The following is a 23,405-nucleotide window of genomic DNA, read 5'->3' as shown; positions in this document are numbered from 1 at the left end:
TTGAGCCTGATTCATCTTTTCACCAAAGTAAATCAGTACCTTTCTATCTATGGTACTTATCTGGTCCCCATTACAGTATTATCTGAGCACATCACAATCCTTAGTGTATCTAGCCTTGTAACAGCTATGTGAGGTAGAGAAGTACTATTATCCCCATTTTACAGATGGGAAACTGAGGTCCAGAAGGAGTAAGAGACTTGCCCAAGATCACACAGGAAGCCTGTGACAGAGTAGGGAAATGAACCCAGGTTTCACAAATTCCATGCTAATGCTTTAAGCACTGGACTGTCCTTCTACTCCTTGATGTCAATGGAATTATGTTGGTGTAAAATGGATGTGACTCATAAATTGCAATGCATTCACACAACTCATATTATAATATTGTCCATCTGGATATATTCATGTTTTGCAAATTTCTTTAACAACAGAAAAGCCAGATGAGCCAAACAATCCAAGCCTAGGCCATCAGTGATTTTTCTTTTCTCATTGTCTTTGGAGTAACTCTCTGCCTTCCAGAACTAGCAGAACTTTAGGAGAAACTTCCTGATGGTGAGATGTATCAAGGTGGATGGAAAGCCTGTAGCTTGAGACATTTAAAACTAGATTGCACAATACCCTAGAAAATGTAAAAGAGGGAATAATTGCATGGACTAGAAGATGGACAGGATGAGCAAATGTTTTTCTCCAAATCTAACATCTCTGATTCTAGGGACTTCTAGGTATTGTAGTCAACGCATGAGAAGCCTGCCGACTGCAGCTATGGATCTGCTGTTTCAGCTCCACTGACACGTCATTCCCTCGGGACACCCAGTGACCTGGTTAATCTAGTTCCTCGCTTCTTACTTGTCCCTGTAAATGATTTATCAACTGGCGAGGATCCCTGTTTGCTTAAGGAGGCACGAGACGACCTCTGGCAGGCCTTCTGCACAAAGATACAAGCCACATTTGGCACCTGTCTCTTAGTCTGAGCTCGTGACTGTTGGTGTAGGGAGCAGGAGGCCTGTGCTCTGGTGGAGGCTTGTGGCGAGAGTCAATAGGGGGAATTGTGGGTAATGTTTACATGGCTCTGTGGACTGAAGCTAGTAATTGTGCTTTGTTAGCTCTACAGCAAAAGCACTTTCCTATGGCCTACCTGGGCCTCTTCTGATCTCAGTCACAACACCTCCACTGTAAGCGACCATGCTGACTGGTACATGGAGAAGCGGATACAGAGCAAGGCTGTTATCCAATGTGAAAAGAATTCATGGCCAGACTTAGGTGTTCCGGGTACCCTAGGTAAAAATAACATTGGTATCCACCACCTCACCCCTCTCCACCAACAGGAAAATAGTGTCAGCAGTAGTTATATTTGTATGGCGTAGGTGCTGGTTGTAGCTCCGTAGTTACAGTGAAGTTGAGCTTTGCATTTAAAGAAGGGATTTGCCTCTTTGTTATGTATATCCATAATTATAAGAATAGTGTATATACTATTACATACCAAAAACGACATGAAAAGGTTGTTTCGGTTGTAAAGTCAAGCACTCAAAAGTTAGGCAGTGCCAGAATTAAGGTTGCCCATGCAACTTTAAATAGTCCCCTTTGTGCATATGCATACATGATCACAGACTATTTTTTCCAGAGGACCCTGCCTCATTCAGTACACAAGACAGAAGGTGCTCACTTAATGAGCAGCTAATCAATATACAAGAATCAGGGGTCACCCAATGAAATTAATAGGCAGCAATTTTAAAATAAACATGGGTGAAGCAGTACTTCACACAACACAGTGTTAACCTGTGGAATTCATTGCCAAGGGATGTTGTGAAGGCCAAAAAGTATAACTGTGTTAAAAAAAGAATTAAATAAGTTCATGGAGGATAGGTCAATCAATGGCTATTAGCCAAGATGGTCAGGGATGCAACCCCAACTCTGGGTGTCCCTAAACCCCTGACTGCCAGAAACTGGCACTGGACAACAGGGGATGGATCACTCAATTGCCCTGCTCTGTTCATTCCATCAGAAGCATCTGGCACTGATCACTGTCGGAAGACAGGATACTGGGCTAGGACGGACCATGGGTCTGACCCAGTATGGCCATTCTTATGTTCTTCTGTAATATTTTGTTTTATCCTCCTCATTCAATGTGTGGCTCCAACTCTTATTTACTACTCACTACACACTATTCAAACCCTGCTCTGAATACAGAAGTATTCATTTCATCACAGGCTTTTCTATGGCATTCATCATCACTAAGATATCTGTGTGCTTCACAGCCATTAATGATATTTTTCTTCACAACCTCCTCATGAGATGAGGGCTGTTATTATCCTGATTTTGCATATGGGAAACTGAGGCACAGAGACATTAATGTCAAAGATGTTCACTAATTTGTGGTGCCCAATTTGAGACACTTAGGATGTGATTTTTCAGATAATTTAGCATTATGTAGCTCTTTATATGTTCACAGCACAGCTCCCATTGACTTCAGTTGCAAATCAGTCCCCTTGTGTCTCAAGTTGAGTACCCAGAGAATGAGGAACACACTAGTAGTGGCCACCTGGGAAAAGTTTGATTTAAGTGACTTGCCCACCATCACACAGAAACTCTGTGGCAGAGGTAGAGAGAGAATCCAATTCTCTAGGGCAACATTTGACTGCCTAAACTATAAGACCATCCCTTCTCTTCCTGCCATCCCCTGCCTCATTCACCACACCTTCCAACTTCTGCAACAAATGAAGCAGGAGTCCTATAGACAACAGTCTCATTACTACTCAACACTAATTCATTCCCTGAGCACATCCATACTGTGCACAGAATGAGGCCAGGCTCCTGTGGAAAACATAGTATATGATCATGTAATTAAAGATAGTATCATAATGCATAAGCGCAGAGGGTCTGAATTAAGGTTGTACAGGCAAACTGTAATTCACACTTTTCCTAACTGTCAAGTGTTTAGCTTTGCAACCTGAATAATGTTAATTTAATACAGGTTCTCATGTACAATTTGCTAGCTTTTAAAAACAGCAAACTGGAAAAGCAGAAATTCCATCATATTGCATCATACGGACAGCCACGTGGTTCATCATCATCAGTTTTGGAACCTTTAGACCCACAGCACAAACCTCTGCCCCTGGAGCTGATTGATAGAAGTAGTAGGCTGTCATCCACTATGTGCACCAGCCATTAGAAGAGGAGGAGGCATACATTTTCACAGCTATTTGCTAACAGCAGAGGAAAGGTGAAGCTCAGGAATCTCTGAGTTCTATTCCAAGTTCTGAGGGGAGTTTACTCTAATGGACACAGTCTCTTCTTCTGCTGTCTCTCCGAAGCCTGACCCCATCTACCACTGGCCTGTCCATCCTGTTCATGCCCCCTTTTGAGTCTCCTCTCTCACCCCCTTTGGCTCTTCATCCCAATCCCAGTTCTTCCCAACCCCTTGGCTCCTTGTCTCAGTCCTCCATCCCCACTTCCCAGCTCCCTGTCCCAGTCCCCTTCAACTCCTCCTCCCAGTTCCCCACCCGCCCCTCAGTGCATTGTCCTGATCTTCCCGCTTGCCATCACCTCAGGCGTGGCTCCTTGCTAATGTAGCCAGATACATCTGCATAGGAAGTTTAGGGAGGCAAAATGTAATTACCCACAATGCAAAATGGCCCAGGTCACCATGGAGCTGCCATAGTCACACAACGAACTAAAAAATGTGTCCTTAAAAATTAATATAATCTGGGACCACAAACGCTATTATGCACTAATTATAATTATATGACTATGGTATAGCATCACTACAGGGCAGAGTTAAGGGTGTTTGGGTGTCCTAAGTGTGTATTTCCATGCCCTAATATGTTTGGACTTCTTTTAAGTTTTACCTTAACTTTGAATTTCCTGGATTTGTAATGCTTGGTTTGGAGACAATTACTTCCTCCTTGTGATGTGTTTTACCCTAAATTACTAATGCATATATTCTGCCTTAGGTACTTATATGGCTTCCATTACTATCGTATCCGAGCACCTCACAATCTTTAATGAATGTATTTTCCTCACAACCTCCCCGACAGGTAGGTAGGTGTTGTTATCCCCATTTCGCAGATGGGGAAATTTAGGCACAGACTTAAGTCCAGATTTTCAAAATAACTCACCAGTTATGAAGGCACTTAAAAAAAAGACCTCATTGTGCTGGGTGCAGAGATCTTCTGAAAACCTGTCATATGGAACTGGCCCACGCTCACACAGGAAGTCTGTAGCAGAATGGGGAAGTGAACCCGATTTTCCCAAATCCCAGGTTAACACCCTGGCTACTGAATGCTCTTTCCTAACTCTCAGCCTTAATTTAGTTTTCATCATGGCATTAGAATATTCTCAGTAGTATTTTCTGTCCTGTTCTTTATATAACCTAAGGCTGTTGGGTTACTTTTTTGACCACCACTGTACATTGAGCAGTTGGTTGCACTGAATTGAAACCATCTTGTTGCTCCCCTCTACCTTTGGGAGGCTGAAGTCCCCCAGCTGACATGGGAGAGCAGTTTAGGACAGGTCAGACAGAGGTCACATGCTGCCTATTGGTTCTTACAGAAGGGAATCCCAATTGAGTGGCTTTCCAAGGGGACCTAGATTTGATTGAACGAGCCCTGTGGTCAAGACCACAGTCTCATTCAGAGGATGGCAACCCCCTCCAGTAGCAAGCAGCCTGCTCCTCACACTGATTTTGGGACACTGGCTCAGATGGAAGAGTCATCAGTACCATTTGCTACAAGCATCTGTTTTTTAACTTTGTCCTCCCAGCCAAACACTGATCAGGCTCAAACCTGAATCATGTGCAATGTGGGGTGTGGCTGCAGATAGTAACTGAAGGAGATAATAACCTGTTCTTCTTGGGCCTGATCCAATACCCATTGAAATGAACACAAAGGTTCCCATTGACTTAAATGGACTTTCAATCAGGCCTTAAATTACTCATACTCTTTTTTGTGTTTTCCTAAAATGAAAAAACTGTTTTCTGTATTCTATCCATATTCATCCTCCCCACCCCCCAAACTTGCCCAGCAGTAGGAAGTGCACCCATTCTATCTAAGCACATATACTGTGCTCATCCCTTTGGGATTGGCATATCAAACGACAGGCGATCCACAGCCTTGTTCACTATGGAAATCAAACTGACTTTAAAAGTTATAAGCTGTTTTGTCCAAATGTACAGGCTTTCCATTAAATGTTCCAGTTTAGTGCTTGTAGTTTTAAAGGTGCACTGTCAAGATAAAATCGCAGGCTAAACAAAAATCCCTTCTGTTATCAACTTCCGAGGTTATCAATTTAAAAATCATGTTTACTTTTTTCCATTGACGCTGTTTGCTTGCTTTGTGCACTTTGCTCACTTTGGACTGTGAGTGACAGTTGGTAGGTCAGTTCAAGAGAGGAAGGATGGTCCAATGGTTAGGGCAGGCAACTGGGACTGGACAGACAAAGTTCAATTTTCTCCTCTGTCACAGACTCCTTGTGTGACCTTGGACCAGTCACATAGTGCCAGATTTTTAAAGGCATCTAAAGATGCAGATATGTGCCCAGTGGGATTTTCAAAAGAGCCTAAGTACCTAACTCCCATTGTTGCAAGGGAATTATATATTAGACTTCATCTTGACAGATAAAGAGGAACTGATCACAGAACTAAAAATTAATGGTAACATAGATACAAGTGGTCATGACTGGATCACACTTATAATGTGCAAACAGAATAAAGTCCAAACCAGTGATATATATATTTGGTGCTTTAAAAGGGCAATTTCACAAAGCTGAAAACACAATTATGATCCAAATGCACTGAGAGGAAAAATTTAATCAGAGAAATGTGAATGATAATTGGGAATTGTTTAAGAATGCTTTACTAGATGGATAAAAAGCCACAACCAAAAAAAGGTGGCCATATTGATTAAAAACCAACTTGGTTTAGAGGGGAAGTGAAGGCAGTCATAAAAAATTTAAAAAACATATAAACAAATGGAAGATAAGGGAAGTTGATAGTAATGAATATAAATCAGAAGCTAGGAATTGTAGAAAATTGATAAGGGAAGCAAAGAGGCACAAGGCAAAATCTATGGCCAGCAGAGTTATAATAGGGACAAAAAGAGTCCTAACAATGGTATTGGTCCATTACTAGATGGAAATGGTATAATTAACAATAATAATGCAGAAAAGGCAGACATGTTCAATAAATGTTCTGTATTGGGGGGTGGGAGGCGGAAAACGGTGTAGTCACATCATATGATAACTTTCTTTCCATTCCACTAGTATCTCAGGAGGATGTTAAACAGCAGCTACTAAAGTTAGACAGTTTTAAATCAACAGGTCCAGATAACTTGCATCCAAGAGTTTTAGAAGAGTTGCCTCTCACTGAACTGTTAGTGTTGCTTTTCAAGAAGTCTTTACTGTGGGGAAGTTCCAGAAGACTGGACGAAAGCTAATATTGTGCCAATATTTAAAAAGGGTAAACAGGTTAATCTGGAAAATTACAGGTCTGTCAGTCTGACATCAATCCCAAGCAAAATAATGGAGCAGCTGATACTTACACGATGAGGGACGCTATCCTGGGAAGCAGTGACTACGAGAGATTTGGCAGTCGAGGTGGATAATCAGCTGAACATGAGCTACCAATGCACTGCTATGGCCAAAGGGGCTAATGTAATCCTTGGATGCATAAATAGGGGACTCTTGAGTAGGCATAGAAAGGTTGTTTTACCTCTATATTTGGCACTGGTGCGACCAGTGCTGGAATACTGTGTCCAGTTCTGGTGTCCACAATTCAAGAAGGATGTTGATAAATTGGAGAGGGTTTAAAGAAGAGCCATGAGAACGATTACATTGAATCTATCTGTTTAGCTTAAAAAAGAGAAGGTTAAGGGGTGACTTGATTACAGTCTATCTGTATCTACACAGGAACAAATATTTAATAATGGGCTCTTCAATCTATCCAATGGCTGGAATTTGAAGCTAGACAAGCTGGAAATAAGGTGTAAAATTTTAACAGTGAGGGTAATTAATCATTGTAACAATTTATCAAGAGTCATGGTTGATTCTCCATCACTGGCAATTTATAAATCAAGATTGGATGTATTTCTGCTCTAGGAATTATGTTGGGGAAGTTTTATGGTCTGTTATACAGGAGCTCAGTCTAGGTGGTCACAATGGTCTCTTCTGGCTTTGGAATCTATGAATCAATGAGTTAGAATCATAAATCCCACAAAGCACCTATCTGCATTTTTAGGCATCTAAATACCTTTAAAAATGTGGTCCTTAATCTCTCTGTGTCTCAGTGCCCCATCTCTAAAACAGGGTTCCTTACCTCACAGAGGTGTTGTGAGGATGAATATATTAAGGACTGTGAGGCGCTCAGATACTACAGTAATGTGGCCCACATAAGTACCTTAGGAGTAAATTAGATCAATAGCCTCATTTCCTGCCCATAGTCAACTTCACTGTGGTTCTCATGATCATTTCTGTTAGCATTTACAACACCGCAGGGGAACATTTACATCACTCCCCCCAGAGCCTGCTCTCTTTTATTTTAAATATAGAAAGAGATCATAAAAACATTTCTAAACATTCTGAGATTTAGCGGAATTCCCCTTTCCCCCCCACACACACTTTAAAAAAGGTTTGCAAATTTACATTTGGATCCTAAATTACAGCGTCCATAAACCACAGACAGGGAACCTTTGGTCTATTAGGTATAATTAAAAAAAAAATAAGAAGAATTGCAGAGAAATTTACGCTACAAGCACCTTGAGCAAAGTGTGCATTTACTTCTGTCTTATTCGCTTAAAGCTAAATGATTTTATCTACCTAATTGTGGAACACTGCTAGCAGGAAAGATTCCATGAAGATTTAGGCATGTGCTTAACTTTACCCAATAGGGCTGTGTGAGAGAGCAAAGGGAGTGAGGGAACTGCCTGCAGGAGACTAGAAGCCTGGAGCAGGCTTGTTAAATGAGTCAACCAGAAACATCTGGTGTGGGGAGGGAACCTCAAGCAACTGGTTCCTTATAAAGAGAGGTGTAGTATCTCTCGAAGAGGGGAGCTGATTCTGGAAAGTCTGTAAGGGAATCACCTCTGAGCAGGGTAGTTGAAAGCACCTCCTAAGAACAGATAAAAGGCCCTGGTGAAGGAACCTCCTTGCTCACTCAGGCTCTGGGGTAAGGGCCAGGCCCTGGGACAGCCTTTTGGGACTTTGAGTTTTGCTTTTTCAGTTCATTTGTCTGAATGAACCCAGACCCAATAAAGGTGGTGACTGGATGAGCAAGCACGTGGAGTCTGTTTAAAAGGACCTGCAAGAGGGAGGATACAGAGCAGGGCAGCACAGAGACATCCTGGCCCTGAAGGGGCACCTGGGGGCAGCCAACTTGTTTACATATGGCACCTACCCACATACTTGGGGTATCTGGTGGGAAACAGGTAAGTACATAACCCTTGGTTGGTAGAGTGGAAGCCCCAGCTAACTTACCCATCTGAAAACAAAAAATCAAGTTTAGGCATTGCTTGGGCTGGGAGGGTATTCTAGGCAATTTGTACCCAAGTTTGCCTCTCTTGTAGCTCCCCTTAGTGATCTCATTTAAAAAAACAAAAAAACAAAAAACAAAACAAAAACAGCTCCTTGGCAGATCAGTAGGTCTTCCCACTATGATCAGGTATTCTGAGAAATTAAATGGATTCTTTGTAACAAACCAGTACTGTATAGCCCTGATTTTTCCCATGAATTTGTTTTACACATGGATGTCTCACACCAGGGCCTGGAAGCGGCACTCTCACAGAAGTTCCATGGTCAGGAACATCCTATCTTGTATATGAGTAGGAAACTCCTGGACCGTGAAACCTGGTATTCGGTCCTCAAGGAGGAGTCTGGCCGGTGAAAGTCTTGCATTATTATTTGTTTGGGACTCTCTTTCTTCTCATTCCTGACCACTCGGCACTCTGATGGCTTCAGACAATGAAAGATTCACATGCCCGGTTACCCGTTAGTACCTCACCTTGCAGTTCTTTCATTTTCACATAGAGCATCGTTCTGGCAAGAACCATCAGAATGCGGCCTTTCTGTCCAGGATGGATGAAGATAGCGAGCCACACAGTGAGTGTCCTCAGAGGCCCAGTCAAAGGGGAGGTGGGGTATGTGAGAGAGCAAAGGAGTCTGTTTAAAAGGACCTGGAAGAGGGTATCTAAAGAGTAAGGCAGTACAGAGGCACCCCCAGACACAAGAGGCACCTGGGGACAGCCAACTCATTTACAGACTGCTCCCTAAATCTGTGCCACAGGAACTATCAGGCTGACCATTGCAAACACTGCTTTTTAGCATTGGAAACTCATATATTCATATCATCATTCATGCTCATTTATGGGTAAATATGGAGCCAAAAGGTAGGGAAATCCTTATTTCTATGTGCTTATTAGTGTTTTGGGGGTTTCTTTTTAAGAAGGAGGAAAAAAGCAAACCCAGTTTGTTTTTCATGAAATATTGACTGCATGTAGCTCTAGGGCTGAACTAGCAAACTCTAAATCCAGCCTTCCATTCTATTTTTAAAATTAAGTTTTCTATGCAATTCTCGGTATTTTGATTATATTCATAGAATAGTATGGGTGCCCTCTAGAGGCCAAAATAATATACCTGAAAATGCCTATGGACATGAAGTATATTCTATTTATCTGTTTCCTAATTGGCATTCATAGATAATATCCACTGCGGTGGTATCTGAGTGTTTTACAAATATATTAAAAAGTGACCACAAGACGATCTCTCTCCTTCCCCTGTTGTGCAGAGATTTTTTTTTTAAATGTGTGATTTTGGTGGAGACGAAGAGTGGGGCAGAGGCTTTGTGTTGCTCTACCAGTCAAATCTGGCCCTACATCCAGCCTAATCTCTGATGGAGGACCATCCCAGCCAACGGGGATCCTCCAATGGAGTAGAGTCCTGTGCCACTCCACCGCACTGCTGTCCATAGTGGAAAGGGGCTATGATTGGAATGCCCCAGCACCATATTGATCTTTGGCTGCGATATTGGTTCCTTGTGCCCAAATGGCATAAACGAGAGCAGGCCTCAGTCTTCTCTCCATAGAACAGGGGACTAGCCCAGCCCAGAGGAGCAGCAGGATCAGAGAAGTACAAAGGTACCGTGCAAATCAGCCACCTCCTCCGCCCCCTACCCCGGATCTGGTCCCATCTCTCAGTATGGAGAATGGAATCTGGGCCTTGCTTTTGTTAGTACAGCCCTGTGTACTGGGAGATCACGTTTAATCTGTCATTCACTTTCCACTCCTAGATCCTCTTCTGCATTGCTATTGTCTAACCATGTTCTCCCAGTATGCATTTTTATTTAGTATTTGTCTTCCCCCAGTATTTCCGTGTGTGGTGCAGGAGCTACTTCATACTGACTGAGAACTGCAGGGATAACAGCTTGAGCATCATGGGGAATCAGATATGGGTTATTCACTGCTACCAAAAAGCCCTCCATAGTCCTACATACTGCTTGTGGATGCATTATCTAATCTCCCCTCCCCCACATAGGACTGAGTCCCCACACCCACCCCAGCTAGCAAGGCAGAGCAGTTTGAAGTGGAGCATGGACAGGAGGGTTGTATATGGAATTTTGGGTCTTGCAGCCTGAGAGGCCCAATCAAATGGCTTTGCAGAGGGCCTGAGGTTGGTTTAAGCACATCCTGACCTCTGCCCTACATTGGCTGTATTATAAAGCACCCCATCGTGTCCCCTATCCTCTAGGCCTCCAGTCTCAGCACCAGTTGCACTTTTGCAGTCCCTCAGCCATGAAGGTGAAAGTGGAGGCCTCGACACGGTCCATTCTCCCTAACTAGGAGTCTCTTGCCCCTGGTATTGCCCTGTCAAGGGGCTCATGGGAGCGCTCTCCCTTTTACTCAAGACAAAAGAATTAGAAGTTAAATTGAAAGCAGGCCTGAACTAAAGCAGGCACGCTTACATCAGAAACAGGGGAAACAGCTATTTCATGACAACAGAGCAGAGTTCTGCAGATGTGTCTAAAAATAGGGCTGCCCCCTCCGCCCCCGCAACCCTTCCGTCCTGGCCCTGAAACACAACGCACAGCTTTTGCCTCCTGCAGGCCCTGTCCTTTCCTTGTTGCTCACTTGCCTTATGCCCCAGCTTTGCAGTGCAGCAGCTTCCTTTCTATAAATAACGTCAGGAGCTTTGAAATGCAATCTACTCCACTGCACTGCCATTTCCCCCCAGCCCTCCTGGTCTATTACGCACAGCACTCATGTCTTAAAGCAACAGTGATGTGTGGTTTAGGCCCAAAATACAGCTTCCGCTAATAAGAAACTAAAAACACCAGAGGGTAACAACAACAGCAGCTTTTACAAAACCTAACCAACAGAAATCTTTTCAAGAATGTTGTTTAAGTAAATGAAAAGGAGGTTTGCTTTTTAAATAATTGTGATTTAGGATAGCAGTTTCAAAAGCACTTAAGTCTCTTTTGAAAGTGGGACAGAAGTACTTAGCAGCCTAAATCTCACTGAAAGTCAGTGGGATTTAGGCTCGTAAGTCAGTTAGGTGCTTTTGAAAATGTTACCCCTGGCCTTGAAATGTTGGGTGCTTTCACTCAAATCTAACAGCTTAGCACCTCATACAGGAGATCTAGGAAGTGCAAGTGAGACCCATTTCACTGTCCAAGCTGAGTGAAAGGAAAAAAGAAAACAGCATCAGTGATGGAAAGTGAACACTATTTGGAAAGTTTCTTCAGCTTTAATAGAGGAGGAGATCCATAGGGCAGGACTGAAACGCAGTGAGCTGGCAGAGTGGCTGGAGAGATAGGGCCAGAACCAGAGTGGCATGGATCTTACATGGCAGGATTGAGGTATTTTAGCAAAGCTGCAGGCAATGTAGGACTGGACTAGCAAGAGGAGGGAAAAGCCAGCACTAGAATGCATTGGCAGAGCTGCATGATAGCTCAGGACTGGAACACTAGGGGTTTCCAGTTCAGGATTGAGGAGCATCAAGTCTTTTGTGAGGAACACTCTTGAGGAGATGAGTTTACATGCATCATCCAAGGGCATCTCAAAGGACTACTGGAAACATACTGCATGTTGCCACTTGCCCACTGTGCTGATCTCACTGGAGAGCAATGTGTGTGGTAATTTTATCGGTAGCAAGTCAGGATTTCTGGTACTAAAGCACCAGGATTTTCATGTTTTCTGTCACATGGGAGGTGACGCTTTCAGGAATGGGGAAGGGAACTTCTGAGAGGTGTTAGTGCTAATGAGCTCCCCAAAGCTAAATGGTGAAAAGACAGTGGGGGGAGACCAATTAAACTAACCAGTTTTTTCACATTCCAAACCCATGCACACGTACAGAACCACAGGGAACTACCCTTGTCCGTTCCATGGGCCAGCAAGTACTGGGAACCTTGTAAATCAAGGGAGCATGTGCTGAGCTCCTGGTGGGAAGAATAGGGCCAGACTTAAGCACAAGCAGAGCAAGAGACCAGCTGGGATACTGTGGCCTGGTTTACACTATGAGTTTAGTTCGAATTTAGCAGCATTAAATCGAATTAACCCTGCACCTGTCCACACAACGAAGCCATTTACTTCGAAATAAAGGGCTCTTAAAATCGATTTCTGTACTCCTCCCCGACGAGGGGAGTAGCGCTGAAATCGACATTGCCATTTCGAATTAGGGTTAGTGTGGCCGCAATTCGACGGTATTGGCCTCCGTGAGCTATCCCACATTGCACCATTGTGACCGCTTTGGACAGCAATCTGAACTCGGATGCACTGGCCAGGTAGACAGGAAAAGCCCCGCAAACTTTTGAATTTCATTTCCTGTTTGCCCAGCGTGGAGAGCACAGGTGACCACACAGAGCTCATCAGCACAGGTAACCATGCAGTCCGAGAATCGAAAAAGAGCACCAGCATGGACCGTACGGGAGGTACTGGATCTGATTGCTATATGGGGAGAGGATTCCGTGCTAGCAGAACTACGTTCCAAAAGACGAAATGCCAAAACATTTGAAAAAATCTCCAAGGGCATGATGGAGAGAGGCCACAATAGGGACCCACTACAGTGCCGTGTGAAAGTTAAGGAGCTCAGACAAGTGTACCAGAAAACCAAGGAAGCAAACGGAAGGTCCGGGGCAGAGCCGCAGACATGCCGCTTCTATGTTGAGCTGCATGCAATTCTGGGGGGGGCCGCCACCACTACCCCACCCCTGACCATGGATTCCGAGGAGGGGGTAATCTCAACCATGCCTGAGGATTCTGCGGACGGGGAAGATGAGGAGGAGGAGGAGGAGGACGAGGACGAGCTTGCGGAGAGCACACAGCACTCCGTTCTCCCCAACAGCCAGGATCTTTTTCTCAGCCTGACTGAAGTACCCTCCCAACCCCCAGACAATGAGGCCATGGAAGGGACCTCCGGTGAGTGTACCTTTGTAAAAATAAAACATGGTTTAAAAGCAAGCATTTTTTAATGATTAATTTGCCCTGAGGACTTGGGATGCATTCGCAGCCAGTACAGCTACTGGAAAAGTCTGTTAACGTGTCTGGAGATGGAGCGGAAATCCTCCAGGGACATCTCCATGAAGCTCTCCTGGAGGTACTCCAAAAGCCTTTGCAGAAGGTTTCTGGACAGTGCTGCCTTATTCAGTCCTCCATGGTAGGACACTTGACCACGCCATGCTAGTAGCAAGTAATCTGGTATCACTGCATGACAAAGCCTGGCAGCGTATGGTCCCGGTGTTTGCTGGCCTTCAAGCAACATCCGTTCTTTATCTCACTGTGTTATCCTCAGGAGAGTGATATCATTCATGATAACCTGGTTGAAATACGGGAATTTAATTAAGGGGACAGAGGTGGCCGTTCCTACTGGGCTGTTTGCCTGTGGCTGGAAAGAAATCCTTCCCTGCAGTTAGCCAAGCGGGGGGTGAGGGTGGGGCAGAAATCATTGGCGCTGAGCTTTTCGCGTTTGGCTAGCAGGGATCTTCCCTGATACCAGCCACGTGGTGAGGGGGAGGGATAAAGCGATCATCCCAGAGAATTGGATGGGGGGGGGGGTTAGTTTGGTTTCTGCTGCTGCACGTTAACAAGAAAACCGCAGCACTCAACGGGCTTTGCTTGGTATGTGGGAAAGGAGAGTGCTGCTTTTCTGAAGGCTACAGAAGCCGAAAGACAATGGCTTACCATGGCCGCATGCAAGCCGAATTCTGTTGTCCGGACCTGCGTCTGTGCTAACACCAAAGCCACAGGCACTCAATATTAAGATGCAAAATGCGACCTTGTACCGAAATCACATGTACTATGTAATGTGAATAGTGTTGTTCACCGTGAAAGAGTATAAGCATTGTTCTGTAAAATGTATCTTTTTAAATACTTCTCTATCTTTTTTCCCTCCCTCCCGCAGCTGCAAATTTTTCAAGCCTCCCTCCTCCGTCCCGAAGGTTATCTCAGATAAGGCGGCGAAAAAAAAGGACACGAGACGAAATGTTCTCTGAAATCATGGAATCCACCCGCTCATCTGAATGAGTGGAAGGACACGGTATCAAAGTACAGGAAAGATGCCAGTGAACGTGAGGCCATGAGGGACGCTCGAGATGAGAGGTGGCAGGCTGCAACGCTGGGGCTGCTGCGTGATCAAACGGACATGCTCCGGCGTCTGGTGGAGCTTCAGGAACGGCAGCAGGATCACAGAGTGCCGCTGCAGCCGCTGTATAACCTCCCTCCCTCCTCACCATGTTCCATAGCCTCCTCACCCAGACGTGTAAGAACGTGGGGGGGGGGGGGGGGGAGGCTCTGTGCACCCTCCCACTCCACCCCAGTGGACAGCCCAAGCAAAAGGCTGTCATTACTTTGAACTTTTTTAGTGGCCTTTTCCTTCCCTCCTATCCTCCTCCCAAACCCCACCCGGGCTACCATAGTTCTCTCCCTATGTTTATAATCAATTAATAAAGAATACATGATTTTTAAACGATAGTGACTTTATTTCCTTTGAAAGCAAGCTGTGATCGAAGTGGGGAGGGTGGTTTGCTTACAGGGAATGAGTCAATCAAGGTGCGGGTTTTCAACAAACAGAACTTTCACACCGTAGCCTGGCCAGTCATGAAACTGGTTTTCAAAGCTTCTCTGATGCGCAGCGCTTCCTGGTGTGCTCTTCTAATCACCCTGGTGTCTGGCTGCAAGTAATCAGTGGCCAGGCGATTTGCCTCAGCCTCCCACCCCGCCATAAAGGTCTCCCCCTTACTCTCACAGAGATTGTGGAGCACACAGCAAGCAGCAATAACAATGGGAATATTGGTTTGGCTGAGGTCTGAGCGAGTCAGTAACGTGCGCCAGCGACCCTTTAAACATCCAAATGCACATTCTACCACCATTCTGCACTTGCTCAGCCTGTAGTTGAACAGCTCCTGACTACTGTCCAGGCTGCCTGTGTATGGCTTCATGAGCCATGGCATTAAGGGGTAGGCTGGGTCCCCAAGGATAACTATAGGCATTTCAACATCCCCAACGGTTATTTTCTGGTCTGGGAAGTAAATCCCTTGCTGAAGCCGTTTAAACAGAGTAGTATTCCTGAAGACGTGAGCGTCATGAACCCTTCCCGGCCATCCCACGTTGATGTTGGTGAAACGTCCCTTGTGATCCACCAGTGCTTGCAGCAGCATTGAAAAGTACCCCTTGCGGTTTATGTACTAGCTACCCTGGTGCTCCGGTGCCAAGATAGGGATATGAGTTCCATCTATCGCCCCACCACAGTTAGGGAATCCCATTGCAGCAAAGCCATCCACTATGACCTGCACATTTCCCAGAGTCACTACCTTTGGTAGCAGCAGCTCAGTGATTGCTTTGGCTACTTGCATCACAGCAGCCCCCACAGTAGATTTGCCCACTCCAAATTGATTCTCGACTGACCGGTAGCTGTCTGGCGTTGCAAGCTTCCACAGGGCTATCGCCACTCGCTTCTCAACTGTGAGGGCTGCTCTCATCTTGGTATTCCGGCGCTTCAGGGCAGGGGAAAGCAAGTCACAAAGTTCCATGAAAGTGCCCTTACGCATGCGAAAGTTTCGCAGCCACTGGGAATCGTCCCACATCTGCAACACTATGCGGTCCCACAAGTCTGTGCTTGTTTCCCGGGCCCAGAATCGGCGTTCCACGGCTATAACCTGCCCCATTAACAGCATGATCTCCAAAGCGCCGGGGCCCGCGGTTTGATAGAATTCCATGTCCATGTCCTCATCACTCTCGTCGCCACAGTGCCGTAGTCTACTCCTCCTCGCCTGGTTTTGCAGATTCTGGTTCAGCATAAACTGCACGATAACGCGTGAGGTGTTTACAATGTTCATGACTGCTGTCTTGAGCTGAGCGGGCTCCATGCTTGCCGTGGTATGGCGTCTGCACTGTTCACCCAGGAAAAAAGGCGCAAAACGGTTGTCTGCCGTTGCTTTCCCGGAGGGAGAGGGAGGATGTACTCAGAACCACCTGCGACAATGTTTTTGGCCCCATCAGGCATTGGGATCTCAACCCAGAATTCCAATGGGCGGAGGAGACTGCGGGAACTATGGGATAGCTACCCACAGTGCAACACTCTGGCAGTCGACACTAGCCTCGGTACACGGACGCACACCGCCGAATTAATGTGCTTAGTGTGGCCGCATACACTTGACTTTATAAAATCGGTTACCAAAAATCGAATTCTGTAAATTCGGAGTAATCCCGTAGTGTAGACATACCCTGTGTCATGTGCAACTCAAAGGCACTGGCCTTATTTCCTCTACAACAAAAGGACCAGAAGAGGAGGAAGCAACCCACCACCTCAACCTCAGGAGCAGAGATACTGGCAGCTCTTGGCCTGATCCTCTTCTCCAGCAACTTGGGAGTCCAGCTGCTCATGCCTAGAGCCCTAGAAACTGAGAGTCCAGCCCTGGAGAAGGAACGCCTCACATTATACTTGGAGCAGCAGCTCCAGGGGCCTGATGCTGCTCCCACTTACACCAGGATAAATCAGGAGAAATTATTAAAGTCAGTGAGGTTACACTGCTGTAAAACTGGTGTAAGCAAGAGAGAATCAGGCACTTGATCAAAGATAGGCCAAATAGTCCCAAGATGCCCAGTCAGCAGGCCCAACATCTAGGCAGCAAAAGCATTTCCCCAACCAAGCCAAAAGATATTTCCTGAAGCCTCCTAGCCATCAGACCCACCTGGCAAATATTACAGAGAGGTCTGCTGCAGGAACAATGCTGTAGTGCAGCAATGACTGGCAGGTTCTATTCCACTACTACAGGTACCCACAAAGGACCCAGAGCCACTCTCTCATGGAAAAATCTTCCAGGAGAGAACATCATGCTGGAAACTCCCTGAGATGAACTTCCTCTGCAGGTGAGGGATTCCTGTCCCCATGAATGGGGTTTTGAGGCACAGCCTGAAAACCATGCAGAGCCAGGTTCTGTCTCTGGAGATCTCAAAGCAGACATGGTGTCATAAGGAGGAGGGAGAAAACTTGTTCACCTTAGCCTCTGAGGATAGAACAAGAAGCAATGGGCTTAAACTGCAGCAAGGGAGGTCTAGGTTGGACACTAGGAAAAAGTTCCTAACTGTCAGGGTGGTTAAAGACTGGAATAAATTGCCTAGGGAGGTTGTGGAATCTCCATCTCTGGAGATATTTAAGAGTAGGTTAGATAAATGTCTATCAGGGATGGTCTAGACAGTATTTGGTCCTGCCATGCGGGCAGGGGACTGGACTCGATGACCTCTCGAGGTCCCTTCCAGTCCTAGAATCTATGAATCTATGAATAATTGGAGCTGGCTTTTCTACATTACCTCTTGGACCCTGTTCCCCGGCTTCTCTGAGGGAATCTTGCAGCGTTAGGATCTCCTCACCAGGCCTGTGCCTTAACACCTCTCAAGAACAGGGGAAAGGGAGTGACTGCCACTCAAACAATGAAATCTGCTCGAGTTCAACCAGACACCAGTGGATCTCAATGGCTGCCCCTTCCTAGGGCCTGGTACACTAGGAAATTCCTTACCCATTTTTCATCAAGGGTGCTGCTACCAATAGGGGGCAGATGTTGTCAGCACCATGGTAGGGAAACCTGTGCAGAACAGGGTTAGGTGACATGGTGGTAAAAACACCGGCTCGCAATCTACACTGCAATGCTGCTGAAAAACAGGTAAGGGAAGTCATAGTACAGATGAGGCTCTAGGTTTCATTAAATCTACCTAGGTGCTCTGCTGAGCCCACATTCATTCTTCTTCAGACTGGCTATTTAAACAGCTGTTCCCTTCTATCGTATGGCTATTTATCTAGCTCCCTCATATTACTGTGACTTTTTCTACCTTGAGTTTATTTGGCACATGAAAGGGGGTGGCTCAGATCATTTTGAAAATTGCTTTAGAAGAGTGGCAACAATAAATCTATAATCACACTGTTGGGATGAGCCGGACCAGATATACAGCCCAGACAGGACAGGGATGCCACACTTGCTCCCTTTTCCTGGCTAGTTGTGTGGGTATTTTGGGGCTGGCTCCCCTTCAGATATGTTGATTACTTACTCTAATTCAGAGGTGAAGCCTGTGTAGCTTTTTCTACTTACAAGTCCTGCTAATTGCTCTCTCCCTCAATGAAAGCCAATAAAAGGCTTCCTGGGTGATTGCTTTGTGGTTTAAATGTGTAATTTAAGTATCTAGATCCCAAAGCATCTCCTCAGTATCTTTGTGCAAATAAAAGCACTAGAGATCCCCTGCCAGTGGCCACAGAGGAGAGAAGCAGAGGCCTTTATGAAATTGTAACCCTCTTCCTCTGCAGGGTTGAGAGTCTGCACTTGGGTAGAGACTGGGCTGGGGGACAGATGCATATCAACCCTGCTGGGATTCCCCACAACATTGAGCCGCACAGCTGAGCGGAAGACATCACAGGGGGGACTCCAGAGACAGATGCCAATGAGAGACTGACTCCAAAGGAGCCATTTTGCCAGGGAGCCAGAGGGAGGGTGTGGGAACCGGGAATCAGCATGCGAGTACAGGACCTCTGCACACACAGCCTGGGCTCCTAGCAGAGCCTTCAAGAATTGCACACATCTTGGGTGATCTGCTGATTTTGGGGGGCAACCCTCCTGCTTCCCTCAGAGGAGTATGTGCAGGACCCTGTGCAAGTTTCCAGACCCCTATGCAGACTTTTCCTATAGAGAAGAGGGTTTGGGTCATGATCACTGTTCTAAAAGTCATCGGTCATAAAACGCTCACTTGTGCAATGCAGTGTGGCAGCACCATCTGCTGGCTATGATAGGTAGCAGGTATGTTTTCTTTAGGGATGACCCTTTCACAGAACTCACGGATGACAGGTTAGCGATTGGGGTAGTGCCCAACGAGCTCCTTAAAATGAGGATTAATTGTGCTCTATTAAATGTCCCGGGTATCACAGACTAGCCCTTACCATGCATGAGCAGGGCTCCCCCAAGCAAAATCAGACTGCGATGCCAGGTAAAAGGGGAACAGCTTCATTCCCTTTCCATGTACAAAGAGAGAATTTTAGAATGATGGGATGGAGAACTAGTAAAAACAATACATGGCTCTAATGTGCCCATCAGCAATCTCTCTCAAAGCACCTTCCAGGCATTAATAATTGCCCCTCACACCACTCCTTTCTGTATTATTAACACCATTGTGCAGAGGGGGAAGCTGAACTGTAGAGGTTAAGCGACTTGCCCAAGGTCTCAGGAGTGGCAGAACTACAGACTGATCAGAGCAGGTCTGACTTGCAGTCCCATGCTGGGTCATACACCCTGATAGAGCTCTCCACCCACAACTGCCTTTCCTCAATCCTTAAGACACTGGTAGTCCAAAAGTATTAAACACATCAGGGTTATCTGGGAGTTACCAGGGGATGCTGTGGAAAGAGAAGGAAGGGTTTCTGGGAGACAGCACCAGGCCATGACACTAGGCTGAAGTGAGTCCAGATTAGCCCCATCCTCCAACCTGTCAGAAATCCCCCTCCCTTGTTAGTGTTTTTGACACCATGTAATATTTTTGTCCACTTTATGTGGGTATATGCGATAGTCAGAGAAACTCAGGGGGAGAGAACAAACTTTTACTAGTTTCTGCACAAAGTTTCCCTACAGAGCTGCACTACAACTAACAACATGCATTTCTCCAAGATCCAACTGCCTGTATACTAGGGCTCCCCCTCCCACCATTGCTATCACCGGTGGCGTTGCCAAAACATTCTAGTGTAGAGAAGGGCAGCATAGGGGGCAGCACAGCCCAGGGCTTAGAGATTTCAATGGGCTTATCCAGCTACGTAAAGTCAACTGACCCATCGTTTGTGAAGTTTGTTGAGAAATTTGGAGTCTTTGTATGAAAGTTGCTTTCTAAATATCAGCTACTGTTAGAGAATATGGTATGCAATGTGAGGACCTTGGGGTGGGGGTGGGGAAAGGAGCTATCAGCTATTTGAATAACTGAGACATGTTTTTTGCACTATGACTAGATATGGCTTTTAAAATGTCCCAATATAGATCTTACAAGAGGGAAAAGCAAATGAATGCAGAAGGAGGTGGGATGTGGGTAGGGAGTCTGCAGAAAGAAAGGCAGAATCATTCTAGCAAGCCCGGAAGACCAATAAATGTGGTCAGAAGTGATTCCTGGATTTTGTTAGAAATGGCCTTGGCAGTTAGAGGAAAGGAGTTCAGGAAACATTTTAACAGATAAGAGGCTAGAATTTTGATCACACAGCTTTTTAATTACACATTCATTGGAAATAACAGCTATGTGGAAAACAAGGAGAGGGACATGTCTTTGAGATATGGCAGGACTATTGTCTTATGATTTTTGTTAAACATCCAGCATCTGAAGTTTTTCTGGACTAAACCTTAGGAAAGAAAGAAGCCAAATATGACAAAAACAAACACTTTGAACTAGAGAGTACGTGGGTGTAGGGTTTAACCCTGGCTCCTCTGAAGCACAGCATGCATCCATGGCCACAAATGTATAGGGCCGGGTGTGAAAAGAGCTCAAAAGCAGATTTTCAAGCTCTCAGCACTCACAGTTGGGGCAGATTTTCAAATGTGCTCAACTCCCACTTTGTCCCCTCAAGGAGAGCCAGATTTTTAAAAGTGCTCAGCATTCCACAGCTCCCACCGTGGCCAGATTTTCAAAAGAGCTCAATACCCAAGGTGCACCCAGCATGTTGAGCCCTTTGGAAAACTGTGGCCACAAAGGTTGTTCAAAGGTGCCCACATGCCACTGAGTTTCAGTGGGAGTTGGACATCTTACCCTCTGAGGCTCCTTTGAAAATCGCAGAGAAATCACGGCTTTCAGTGGGAACTGGGCCCAAGGCCTTTGGCACCAAAACACAGGTCCTTGCCACTATAGTTCAAGGAATAACTCTTAACCGTAGCTGTGAAATGCAAAGCCTTCAGCAAATTCAGCCTCTTCCCTTTAGTATTTCTTCTGCCTCTCACTTTCCTTCCCCATTTCATTCTGTATCAGTGAGGTGCCAATGTCTGCTTCAATCCCCACCATTGCATGGACGTCTTCAAACAACTTCCTTTCCCCCAGCTCTTGTTGATTTCAGTAGGTGGAAGTGGAACTCCTGTATTTCCAACATTACCTGCACAGCACCAGCAGCAATGCCCCCTACTCCCCTCTCTCCTGATCTCCCATGGGCTCAATCTAGAACCCTGAGTCTGGCCACAACTGTCAAAACCGATTTGAGGTGCTTGCATTTTGGGGTGCCCCACATTATAAGTCTCCTTTTCAGAGGCGCTGAGCACCTGCAGATCTTACTGACTTCAGTTAGAGCTGTGGGTGCTCAGCACTTTTAAAAATGGGGCGCAAGATGGCTCAAATTGGGTACTTAAAAACGGAGGCACCCAAAATTGAGTGGGTCCTATACCTGGAAAGAGCAAAATCATCGCCCTCCCACCAGGGAGCACTGGCTGTATATTGAAGGGCATGCAAAGGAGCCAGCATAAATGTGACTGTTGGGCTTAGTCTGAACTCAGTCTCCCACCTCGGAGTCTCTAACTATGCACTTCCTCCACCTTTTGTCTGTGTGTGCACACACAGGCACAGAGAGCAGGGCTGGTTCTTCAAACCTGGGACCTCTGGAGCTAAGTGCATGAGCCTCTACTGCATGAGCTAAAAGCCATATGGCCCTTAGCTAAGGCTGTAGAGCAGATTAATTAATCTCTCTCTCTAAGTGGTCTTGGTGCCACTAGATGGGACAGAACACCACACCCAGAAGGTGTGTGGGTTACACGTCTAACACTGCCCACCCCAGCAGGCACTGGAGCAGAGGCTCAAAGCTGCCATCGGTTCTCTTTCACTCCCCCACACGCACCCTTTTCCTAATTTGCTTTTATCTTGAGCTGCTCTCAAAACACTCTCCTACATTGGGACAACACTTGGATCCGAATCCAGATCTCAGGTTGCAGCTCAGGCCCAACCCGGCTAAGATCCAATATGGGACAACTTACGTTGACTAACAAAGGAGAGAACAAGGAGAAAGATTTGATAGTGTTTGGGGTAAGCAGCCGTTACATGATACAAAATCATTATTCAACTCCTATGAAACGCTTATCCTTTTATTTAAAACTCTTCATTACTCCTGAAGAGTGGGTTTCACCTTACTCTCTCTCTTTCCTTATCACTAGCTCATTCTCCTAAGTCCTGCAAATCAATAGTAGTGATTGTCCTTTAGACATCTTGAGCATATCCAGATATACACAGCTGCTATTACCCAGCATTTAACTACAGCATATAATTTGCCCTAGTTTATATTTCAGGCCACAGGCTAACTAACCCTTTCACTTCACTCTCAATGCTGCCTCTTTGTGGTGACTGAATAGTTCTGTTGTCTGGAGTCGATATATCCGCTCTGTCCCATCCATTACATTGACATGTGTATGGTGCACTGATTGTGCCACCATCTCTAACTGCAGCCTTCCTTTTGGTGTAACTGCTCCAATCAGTGTTACATTCCTGTTAAATCGCCCCTGGGTGAAAGAGGACCAGCTCTCCTGTAGATCTGTAATCACAGCGGGAGGAGGAGAAACTGATTGCAGGGTTGAGAGGAAGGGAATTGTGCCCTCAGGTGCCTTACACAGAGCCTTCCGTCTCAAAACAAAGAATGACAAAAAGGGGGAGGGAGGAGGAAACATGCCTGAAATGAAATGACGCTTAAGTCATTGCAACATACCTGAAGCCACCGAGAAACTACATTACGCTCCGTGGTCTCTCAGAACATTATGGCAGCAGCGAGAGAAGACAGAACAGAGAGCTTCTTGCTCCAAAAAGCACAGTCCTTTATCACTTCAGCTAGCTGAAAAATTCTGCCAGTGTATTACCATTGTAATTACTGGGGCAGGAAAGGGAAAGTTTGCAGTTACCCTAGATGCAGAGGCTTACACAGCTGCAGTTCAAAGTGAGCAACAGCAATTCTTGTTT

Source organism: Emys orbicularis, chromosome 4 (genome assembly GCF_028017835.1).
Source record: "Emys orbicularis isolate rEmyOrb1 chromosome 4, rEmyOrb1.hap1, whole genome shotgun sequence".
Taxonomy (NCBI): domain Eukaryota; kingdom Metazoa; phylum Chordata; order Testudines; family Emydidae; genus Emys; species Emys orbicularis.
Note: the sequence above shows the minus strand (reverse complement) of the source record.